General features: G+C 35.3%; 2 non-coding genes across 2 annotated transcripts; both read left to right on the top strand.

The window, feature by feature from the left end:
• Positions 1-5,384: 5,384 nt before the first annotated feature.
• On the top strand, positions 5,385-5,545 carry LOC143600831 (U1 spliceosomal RNA). The gene has a single exon (XR_013147544.1). It is a non-coding gene; the product is annotated as a U1 spliceosomal RNA (small nuclear RNA).
• Positions 5,546-6,958: 1,413 nt separating this feature from the next.
• LOC143600836 (U1 spliceosomal RNA) lies at positions 6,959-7,113 on the top strand. The gene has a single exon (XR_013147549.1). It is a non-coding gene; the product is annotated as a U1 spliceosomal RNA (small nuclear RNA).
• Positions 7,114-11,800: the final 4,687 nt, after the last annotated feature.

The following is an 11,800-nucleotide window of genomic DNA, read 5'->3' as shown; positions in this document are numbered from 1 at the left end:
CCGTATTTCATGCAATACAAACGGATTTTTTTACCATATTTCATAAAATAACCGCATTTTTTTGCCGTATTTCATACTATAACTGTAAGGCCCCGTTCCCGGTAACCCTACTTTGGTGTTGGATTTACTCATAAACACAGTTCTAAAATCAAAGTTAATTTAAACTTTCGCGGAATAATTTAAAACTTCAAACATCACATTACAAACATTCATTTTTGTCTTAACATACAAATTGTCTTTTCATAACATAACATAAAATAGTCATGTCACTTCATCATAGATGTCAGTCTCTTTAGCTCGTGCCATATGTCCCTCCTCAAGCTAGCTGCCTCAACTTATTTGCCTGCGTGCATACTAAAAGTCAGCTATGCTGGGTGAGTTCTAGTTAATCAATTAACATTCAATACATTCCTATCCTTACTCATACACGTCCGAATATACGTATTCATACCTTACTTTGCTATTACTTCTTTCAAACATACTTTATATACATGCATACGTACTTACATACTTTCTTTCATAAAACCCTATGATATACCATAAACTATTATATTTTAAACATCTCAGATATTATAAGGGTCTGGTCCCTAACATCTCAGATATTATAAGGGTCTGGTCCCTATCATCTTAGATATTATAAGGGTCTGGTCCCTATCATCTCATATATTATGAGGGTCTGGTCCCTATCATCTCAGATATTATGAGGGTCTGGTCCCTATCATAAGCGCATACTTTACTTGTCTTACGTATGTAATATTTACATACATATTCATTCACATAACCATCATATAGTAGTAACATTCAATGCACGATCGTACACATATCATATACTTATCACTTAAGATAAGCATTTTAACTGCCACATAGGAGTATGCACACAGCCCCGAAAACATAACAATGAAATGGGGCTAGAACTCACATGGAGTCGGTTTCTCTCGCCGTTAATGGTAATGCCCTTCCTTAGTTGTGCACGGTTAACTGTACAATACATGACGCGTGTCAATTATCCATTACTACTACTTCCTACATCTAAGTCAATGAAACTCTCAACTAACGGGGGTCCGGGGGCAGCGCCCCTGGTAGCGGGGTCTAGGGGCGGCAGCCCCTAGTAGGGTCTAAGGTGCAGAGCCCCTAGCTGGGGTTGAGCTGCCAGGTCAGCTCGGAAAAATTTTATTTTCGCTAATAGGTCCTTTAACAAAAACGCATCAGAAAATGAATCGGATCACATTTTAATAATAACTTAAACAATTTCGCATGGGAGGAATTTTGCATAGAATTTCGCTTCGCATAACTTTTTCGCTTCTCACGGTTGAGCGAAGCGAAATACATGTTTCGCTTCTCACGGCTGAGCGAAGCGAAATACATGTTTCGCTTCTCATGGCTGAGCGAAGTGAAGTACCTGTTTCGCTTCTCATGGCTAAGCGAAGCGAAATTCCTTCCTTTCTTCGTTTGTACCATTTTAAAGCCATTTTACTTCGTGACTTTTTCTCGGGACCTGATTTTTTTTACTCTTTTTCAACTTTCGACACATTCTGACCCCATGCACCTGATCCTGAACCCATATCTCTCATAGTCCAAACGTCACCTTTTTATCTTAAAATGCACCCAAGAGGTTATAACTTACCAAGTTTATATTTTTCTTACATTTCACAATCCGATCTATCATTATATCTGTTTGCATGCCGATTCTAACCATAAAACTTAACCACTTAAACCGAAACCTACCTTTTGCTTTGGGTTCGAGCTCAGATTCGGACAATACGTAGATCTGGACGTGATTCTTGTTATTTGATGATGTCTACACACGAGATTCTTCCTTCTTTTTTTTACACGGATTTGGATCCGGAATGTAGAGAGAAAGTGTGTGTGTTCTTGAGTGTGTGTGTGGTGAAAGGTAACAAAATGGTGAAATGGTGGAGAGGTTAGGCTTATATATGGGGCCATGGGCCCCACAACCCACTCACAATTCTAAGTCCAAATATTATCCAAACACTTAACACACAACTAACTTAACGACACACAGTTAATAACAAAACTTTCCGTCATTTATTATTTAACAAAAAGTTGGATGTTACAATAACCGAATAATTTTCTTACTGTATTTCATACAATAATTTTTTTTTAGCTTGGTGTTGGACCAATATCATTGTTTTCTTGGAATTTTCGTTTAAAATGATTGCTAATAAGATTTTGACGTTTCATCTTCCAAGATCTAGGGTTGTACAAATGTGTATTTTCTTAATTTTCTCCAAACATTTTTTATAAATATTGCAAACATGGAGAATACCAGTAGCGGATCTCGACCAAAATCTCAGGGGTAACGTTCAATTTTTTTTTACCGTATTTCATGCAATACAAACGGATTTTTTTTACCATATTTCATAAAATAACTGCATTTTTTTTCCGTATTTCATACTATAACCGAATAATTTTCTTACTGTATTTCATACAATAATTTTTTTTAGCTTGGTGTTGGACCAATGTCATTGTTTTCTTGGAATTTTCGTTTAAAATGATTGCTAATAAGATTTTGACATTTCAACTTCCAAGATTTAGGGCTGTGCAAATGCATCTTTTGGGTTTTCTATGCAAGTCATTATCATGTAAATTTGGTCTTTTCAACTTTGAAATTTTTAATAAACTAATATAGAAAATACAAATAAAGGCAAAGCTTTTTTCTACTTTTATTTCTCGTAAAAGGTGAAAAATAAAAGAAATAATTACTTTTTTGCATGTATCACCACCTTAAGTAATCTTCTTCTTCATTTATTAAATTCTTTTAACCTCATCACTAGCCACTTTTGCTTCGCCATGGACGCCGTCTTCCATTTTCAAACCTATTGGCTCATCGATACTGGTTTGAACTCTCACTCGAGTCCTGGAAAACCAAGAGACATGCACATGCTCTTCATTTTCGGGTCGGTCCTCAATTTTCCGACTTTTAACATGTAAGGCCCGATACCCAACCCGAAACCGAAATGCACAGAAGGCATGAGCCGATAAAAAACCGAAGGTATCAAGTTAGGTCCGGGTTTCGGTCTTTTTCGATCCAGGTTATTGGTTTTTTCGGTCCGGCCCGATTTATGCACACCCCTACCAAGATCCCTAATTTTAAAAAACCCATAATCAATTTTAATTTACAAATAAACCCTAAATCTCTAATCAATTCCAATTTAAATATAAACCCTGAATTCCTAATCAATTCCAATTTCCAATTTACATTATTCATATATCTAATAAACCATAATCAATTATTCAAATATTCAATTGCCCATAAACAATTCCAAATTAACAATTTACATATACAAAATAACAATTACAATTTTAGATAAGAGTAGAAGAACACCTAAATTGAACAAGTAGAAGTCGAACTATAGAAGAGGGACTGAGGGAGCATCAGATGTCGGCTACTCGGCTGTAGGGTGGAGGTCCGATGACCAAAGGAGGGCAGCAGAGGCTCGGGGAAACTTAGGGTGGAAGCAGCGGCTGAATGAAACTTTATTTTGTTGAATGTTGATGTCCGATCTAAACCAATGTTTTAAAAACCGGTATTTTACTTTTACCGGATTTGGTTAAAAAATGGTATAACCGGTTGAACCGGAATATATCGGGAGGTTCAACCGGGTTAAACAATTTACCTTGTAATTCCATATAAATACAATTTCAACTCAAAAAAATAACCCAAAAATACATTAATAAACATCACACTTGAACCAAATATCACACATGAACAATGGTCGAGTCAGATAGAAAGTTTATATACTTTTTATACGAAACTAGTCGATTACAAAATATGCAAATAAACCAGCATTGATTTGTATGATACAAAATTGGTTGATTAACTAATCGTCGTTTATCGTGTTTACTCATTTCAACTTTATCCGCTATGTAAAAAGTCATTTTTTAAAATATGGGGCGCAAAAAATATCAAAAATCTTTTGGATTTAAAACCGGTTTGTCGGTTTAAACAGGTATTTAAAAAAAAAACCGGTGGTACGATGTTCTAGCAAACCGCCAGAAAATACCGGACTCTAAATACCGGTGATCTTACGAAAATCCGGTATAACTGGTTCAACCGGCCAGTATGTACCGGTTTTTAAAACACTGATCTAAACCAAGCGTCCAAGAATCAGGGAACAATAATTTTTGGTTTGAGCATTAATTTGATTAATGCTCAAACCAACAATTAAAGTCCAATCAAATTAAAAAACGTATTCGCGCCCTCTAATCCTAGAAGACATGGACCTTCCTCTTTTCAAGTCTTTTGCATCTTCTATCTCATTCAAAACCTTAGCCCACCTTTCATTCTACCATATCCTCCCTTTCATCTCCTCCCCTACCATCTCCTCCAAAGCCACACCGCACACCGCTACCTCCACCTCCGGCACCGCACCACCGGCGACCTCCACTGTCAGCGTCGCACCACCGGCGACTTCCACCTCCGGCGCTGCAATAGCCACTGCTCCACCTCCGGGGCCGCACCACCGCAAAATTTCGATCAAGGATTAACGCAAGGGGACAATGAATTGCAACCGGATATCCTCTCTAGATCGTTTTCAGTGCGGTACAATAATCGTAGCAGATCTGCTGTTGTTTAGATTCTGTTCATGATCACCTTTTGATCTTCAAGCAAATTATGATCTAGATCATGCATAAGATATGAATCAAACCTCGAATCAACGGGTTGAATGGGGTCTTTGTTTTGGCTGATCCAATTTCTTGAATCGGTTTATGTATATTGATCTTTTTTAATGTAATTTTTCTTTCGTTTGTTTTTAATTCGTTGGTAATTTTATCAAAATAACAATTAATGAAACCAGTAAGTATGTTAGTAAGTATGTTACTGAATGCAATATTTTTGTTAAGGTTTTATTGCATGAAATATTTGTTATAATGATTATAAAAAGATTTACACCAATTCTTGGCTAAATGCAAAGTACCGAATAAATTATTTGAAAAAAATGTTCTTGTTGTTTTATGAATATTATTGCTCTGTTGTTTGACTATTATTTAAATTTTGATGTTGAATGACTTTTTTTATTTAAATTTCAGCTTATTTAAAGATTTCTGTTTTATTTTAGTAGTCTGCAGATGTTAAAAAACAAATAGTCTTCTTCTTGCAGACTGCCTAGGTTTAGTTCACATCTTTTGCTATAGATGACTGCAGATGTGATCCGCAGACTGCAGATGTGATCCACAGATTGCAAACAATTTACCTCTGAAAAAACAATCAACACCTTAATCCTAGGTAGGAATTAAAAAGAGCTATATAAAGGATATGCGAAATTTGGATGGTGGAATGAAAAGTCATCCCACATCGTTAAATAAAGAAAAAAGAAAAGGATTAGAGGCTTAATAAAAGATGAAAGAGGGAAATTAGCAAATCACTTACCTGGATGGGGTCAATGGATGATCAAGAAGGTCCATGGCCTAGGTTAATGACCTCCATTGCACTTAGGAGGGGTGCTACCCTAAGATCGGCTTAAGTAGTCGAGTCTACATCATAATTTGTGGCAGTGGGGGCTTGCGTTCGTGCAGCCCCTCACAATTCTTGAGTGCAATGTTTTGATGTCTATCTTCCTTTCTGAATGTTATTATTGTTCTACAGGCTTAGGTCTTGTACCGGATTACATAGATACATAATCGAAAAAACCCATAACATGTTTGGATTACATAGATACATAATCGAAAAAAACCATAACATGTTTAACTGTTCTAAAGTAAATTCAGCATAGACAAGTTCTGAGTTTTTAAACCACTTAAAGAAATTACACTTCGTGTAGGTGTGAGATTAAAACCCCAGGAAGGTGTGTCACAACCATCTTGGCTTGTTCTTGAGTTATAAAAACCAAACTATGCTGTTTGGCAACACAGTATCATATTAGGCAAAAGTGGCGATCACTGGTTTATGATCTTTTTGCCATACAACAAAGGACTGCTTGTGCATATTGATTTTCAACATTTATGCCACCCAATTAATTGATGTTCTTAATAACTAACAAAAGGAAGAACCTGATATTGGATGATTCGGTTTGAAACTTTTAGATAACTTTCTTTCTTGGTTCGGGTTTAGTTACAAAGATCCATAAAACTGAGTTAATTGAACCGGATTGGTTTACTGTTTTGAAATAAAGAGTTGCACCTGATATTTAGGAGGAGGAAGAATCTGTTTGATGTCTTTTACATTTTGTCAAGGGATATTGGATTTTAATATTCCCAACTTTGACCCATTGGCCGGCACTAAGCCCACCTTAAGAAATATACCACGACAATCCCAACTTCCAACATCCCCACCGAGCTTTTTGCTAACGAAGTCTCACCCTGCACAATACAGTAGTTCAATAAATTTAAACAAACATAATAAGGTGTGGCGGCTGTTTTCTTGCAACTGTGCATATTTATTAAAGCAGTTGTTAAGTAAAAACTAGTAATGTTGCTAAGAGTTCACTAAATATAATTACCTTTGATGAAGTTACTTGCTGTAGTCACCACTTCATGAGTAGAAGATATGACATGGTGAAGACATGATTCAAGTCCACACTAGGGGCGTATAGTTTGGGTAGGCCCTAGCACATACCATCGATTACATATGGTTTGTTCCTCTTTCATTCAGTGGGCGCTGGATGGGTCGAATGGACTAAAAGAAGAGCAAAGTGAATCTTGGTAACCCATTGTTGACAGGATAGACGGAGATTTCTCTTTATTAGTCCTCTTTAAATCCATGGATTTACAAGGAAATCAATATGCTGTTGACTACGAACAACTTTTCCGAAACCTTAAAAAGTCTGAATTCTTACAAAATGCCGTTCTACGAACCACTAACTTCTGATTTGGATTAAAAAACAGCTTTTCAAAGAGCTAGAGCTAAAAAGGATATGTGAAATGTGCGCAGGGGAATGAGCATTTTGAAGTCATCCCACATCGTTAAATAAAGAAAAAAAAACGGAGTAGAGGCTGAATAAAAGATGAAAGATCGGGTGAACAAGAAGGTCCATGGCCTAGGTTAGTAACCTCCATTGCACATAAGAGGGGTGCTACCCTAAGATCGGTCTAAGTGATCGAGTTTGCATCATAATTTGTGGCAGCTGGGGCTTGTGTTTGCGCAGCCCCTACACAGTACTTAACTCTAAAGTGTTTGCTGAACTCTTTTTATGAAAGTTTGTTTTAATCTACTTTTAATATGGTCAAGTTTGAAAACAAATCATCCTTTTTTATTTTTCTTCTTTTTTCATTTCATTTTATTTTTTTTTGGTATAAAGGTACTTTAGGGGAAAATCTTATAGAATAGTAACCAACTTTTAAAAGTTTCAATTAGGTTCATATTTTCTCCAAATTGGGTCACTAAATTTTCAAATCGAAGTCTCACCGATTTTTTTGTGCGTCAAGAAAGAAATGGAGAATAAGATGTGGGGGTCAGAATTTGCAATATATGTAGTTAAATTTAAAAAAATTTTAAAAAACGCTAATTATATTAAAATTTAAAAATAAAAAATAAAATTCACGTCGACACCCAGCGTCAACTTCAAAAAGAAGATAAAAAGATTTTCTATGTGAAACAAAAAAGAAAATGACTAAAACAACATGTTAGAACCTTTAATTTAATCAAACATGACAATTGAGTGACTTAATTGGAAAAATTTTTAAAATTGAGTGACCTAATTGGAACACTTTTGAAAGTTGGTTATTATTCTGTAAAGTTGCCCCCTTTACTTTTAGACACTCGAGCATTTTTCCACTTCTTACCCTGGTGATCCTAATAACCCGACGTGCAAAAAGAATAAAAAATATATAAGGTACGTCTGAGCAAAAATACACAGTGAGTAAATAAAAGTCTATAAAGCTTCATATTTTGTTTCTTTTAAAAGGCTTAGATTTTGTATGTCCTCTAAAAAAAGATTTACGAATCTCAGTGAAATGTTTGCGTATTTCAGAATCATATCATATATCACATACAAGTCATGATGTTTCAAACTGCTTAATGTTTCATACGAATGTATAGGCCCCGAAAGTTCAATTAGTTACAAACTGATACAGGGTAGTCAGTCCAAACATCCAAACAGAATAGGCTTGTGGGCAAATCACACTTACCATAATCCCCAATATATTTACTTTTCCTATTATTGATTCATACGCCTAATTGAACATAAAACCCCAAAACTACTCATGGAGTACCAAACTGCTCATAAAGCACCAAACTATGCATAAAGCTCCAACCCGTCTAAGAGCTAAGTGCTAACAAACTGAGATAACGTGATCTCATTGTACTGCCATGGTTGGTACTACACCATTGTATGCCACAATGATGCAATAGAGACTTAGGTAGCACATTTCATATAAGCATAACCAATTTTTATAATTCCAGTTTCATTTATTAACAAAAGAGATTTCATATAAACATAACAAAATATTCTAAGCCTAAATATATTGATCTCCAATATATTGATCTTCATCACTCCAGACATAAAATAAAAACATTAATTTATTAATAACTTATAAATAAGAATTATTAAAATTTTTTAAAACTAAATATATATAATAATGTTTACCTCAGCCAATTTCTTTAAAAGATTCATAGCAGTAAGTATAAAGATTGGAACAGCCTGTGCTTCCTATAAAGTTAATGGCATAGTTCCTGCTTAGTCTTGTACATCGTAAGGAAATTATAGAGGTAGGGTAGTGTCACATCCCATTAAGCGATTTGCGGAAGCGTAAAACGGAAATGTAACAGATACAACTGGTATCAAATACATTGTTCATAAAGAAACATTACTAACAAATTTACAATATATTACATCGTTCTAACATATTTTACAAACTAAGTGATTCAATCAAACTAGTTCGTTAACTACTTCTCTCCATACTCGAATGCTCATAGCATCGATCACAATCCGAACACGAAACACATAAGCAATCTATTCCACCTTTCTGATTACCTGAAAAGCATGTTTAAAACGATCAACTACGAATAGTTGGTGAGTTTCATAAGTTTTAACAAAATCAGTTCTTCGTACCACACAGTCATAGTTTGTATGTACGCGCGTATGTAAAAATATATATTTATGTTTGTATATATATGTACAACCGTATCCTTGTGTGTACATATGCACACATGTAATTTTATAATATGAGTTCGAAATCACAATAAAATAGTGACTGTTTGTTCGTATTGCGTGTTTCCATTTTTCCTTGTTTAATCAACCACTGTGGCCCCCCTTCTGCCCACAACGGTTCCACATAAAATCAACCAGTGTGGCCCCCCTTCTGCCCACAACGGTTTCTCGTAACATCAACGACTGTGTCTCCCCTTCCGCCCACAACGGTTCCACATAGAGTCAAACATTGCACAGTGTACACACAATAATTAGTATTTTCTACACATAGTATTTCCTACGCCTATTCACATAGCATGTATATAGATACACATACATATATAGTATTTATCACGTAACACCAAACACTATGGCTCCCCATCCACCCACAATACGCATAATCACATTATTTTCTTAACATTCATGTCATAATCAAGCTAGTTGGTTTAGTTGCAGCAGAACTTAGCTCATAGGTCATACTTAACTTTAGTTTATTAAGTTGCAGCAGAACTTGGCTCATAGGCCATACTCAACTTTAGTTTGGTACTATTGTGGCCCCTCTTCCGCCCACAGTAGCCCCATGGTCATCACAGACCACGTTATTCACCATGGCCGTTACATGCCACGTTATTCACCCATGGCCGTTAAAGACCACGTTATTCACCCATGGCCGTTACAGGCCACGTTATTAACCCCTGGCCGTTAAAGACCATGTTATTTTTAATAGTACACAACATATTTGTATAAACGTGTTGTCATGTGTAATTTCATTATGTTTTGGTATTCGTACCATATTCACCTAATTTGTCATTCAAGAATACAATTCACCATTCATTTGCACGCAATCAGTCGTTATGTTTGTAGGGACTGTTTGTATGTAAACATTCAGACAACTCATATCCTGAACCGTTTTCAGGTAGATAACGTATATAAATATGCTTTTCACCCCCAAAAGTTCGTAAATAGTTTGAAAAGAGGGGTCATGAAACTCACTGTTTTGTAGGCACTCAGTGTGAGGTCAACTCAAGGTTCGTTTCCCTTGCTATCACTTAGTCCCTATACTCAATATTATAATAATATTAATATTTTAATATTATTATAATCTTTATACTAAGCTGGGCTGTATAGCTAGTCTGGATGTGGCTGTAACACCCAGAAAGTGTCAATAGGCTTAGGTTGTGATGTTGTTCAATGTCTGATGTTTAAAATCGAACTTGGCTCAGTTTCCCCGTTTCACCAGCTGGGCCAAGTTGCTCGTTTACGCGTTTGGAAAACAGTTATGGGGATGTAAAGTTGGGTAAACGTGTTGGTTGATAAAATGATTAAGTTATAAAGAAAGATCACAATTCTGGGGTCTGGATTCGCTACGGGGCTCGTTTCCGTTTATTCAGTTTGAGTTGGAGAAAAATGCGTACAATCTATCCAAATTGTCCGGATTTCTCATAAAAATTTCTTTTTTACATAATTAATCCGAAAATATGCTTCTGGATCGTTTTTGATGTTCTGATATCCTAACCGGTTCGTTAGTCACAAACTTGCCGGTTTTCGTGAATTTGTTTAATCTTTCAATTAACATAATTAATTATCCATTAATCATTAGATTATGAAAATTTAGAAACTTATCTAATAAAATATGTAGATTTTTATAGAATTATTTCTGGAATTATATACTGATTTATAAATTTATAAAAAATCATTTTATATGCTATATTTAGCCCGAAAATCATCCGTTTATACCAAATAATTTCCGAAAAATCTGCCAAAATTCCTAAGTGATAAAAACACTTCCCAAAATAACCTGTAGCAATTCCATAAGCTAATAATCTTGCCAAATACCATTTTTGAGCCAAAAAAGACTATAAAAATCCGAATAAACACAATTGTACAAAACATACATAGGGTTTTCCAAATGACCCCAAAATTCATATGTAATCATAATATACTAAATCTAAGTTCTCCAGAAATTTTCATAATTTTTCCAGCAATTTTAGTACTTTTCCCAAATAAACGCCCTAAATCAGTAATAAATTCACCAAATATTCTCGGATGGTTGAAAATTTACCAAATTTGGAGAGGGACTCAATGATATGGTCCCTGATGTCCCTGATAAATTTCATGATCTAACAATATGCACATCACAACCTTAACCTAAACAGCCCGTAATCAAACGTTTCGGCAATACCTTTGCGGTTTTCGCCCGTTTTCGCTTTCCTAATCAAATTTCCGGGTTCTCGTGCTTCTATACCAGCTAGGTACATGTCCTATATCACAAACCAAGCATGTATCATCAAGAGACCAGCCATGGAAATTAGGGTTTCGGTTAGGGTTCTAAACCGAACTTTTGAACCGTAAAAACATCGTTTAAACCCTCTAATCCGTGTTTATGGCCAAAAAACTTATCAAAATAGGTTTTGGACCATGTGTAGGATCAAAACATATTTTTTGACCATTTTTAGGGTTTTTGCATGGCTAGATGTTATTTTTGGTAATCAAAGTTTCATTTTTATGTAAAAATCATGTTTAAACTAAGCTTTAATGATAAAAAATGGAGGATTACCTTGAGGGTTTGTGTGGAATATTTGAAGAAGCAAGCAAGTAGGTGATTCTCTCCAGATTTTAAGTGATAAGTGTGAAAAACATCTTGTATGCATGTTCATATGTGAAAAAAAATAAATAAAATGGGGGTTTTGGTCCACTTTGGCGGGCTGGGC

Source organism: Bidens hawaiensis, unplaced genomic scaffold, assembly GCF_021521415.1.
Source record: "Bidens hawaiensis isolate Kalapana, Puna unplaced genomic scaffold, B.hawaiensis_p1.1 tig00054948_1, whole genome shotgun sequence".
Lineage (NCBI taxonomy): Eukaryota > Viridiplantae > Streptophyta > Magnoliopsida > Asterales > Asteraceae > Bidens > Bidens hawaiensis.
Note: the sequence above shows the minus strand (reverse complement) of the source record. Positions and strands in the feature narration are given on the sequence as shown.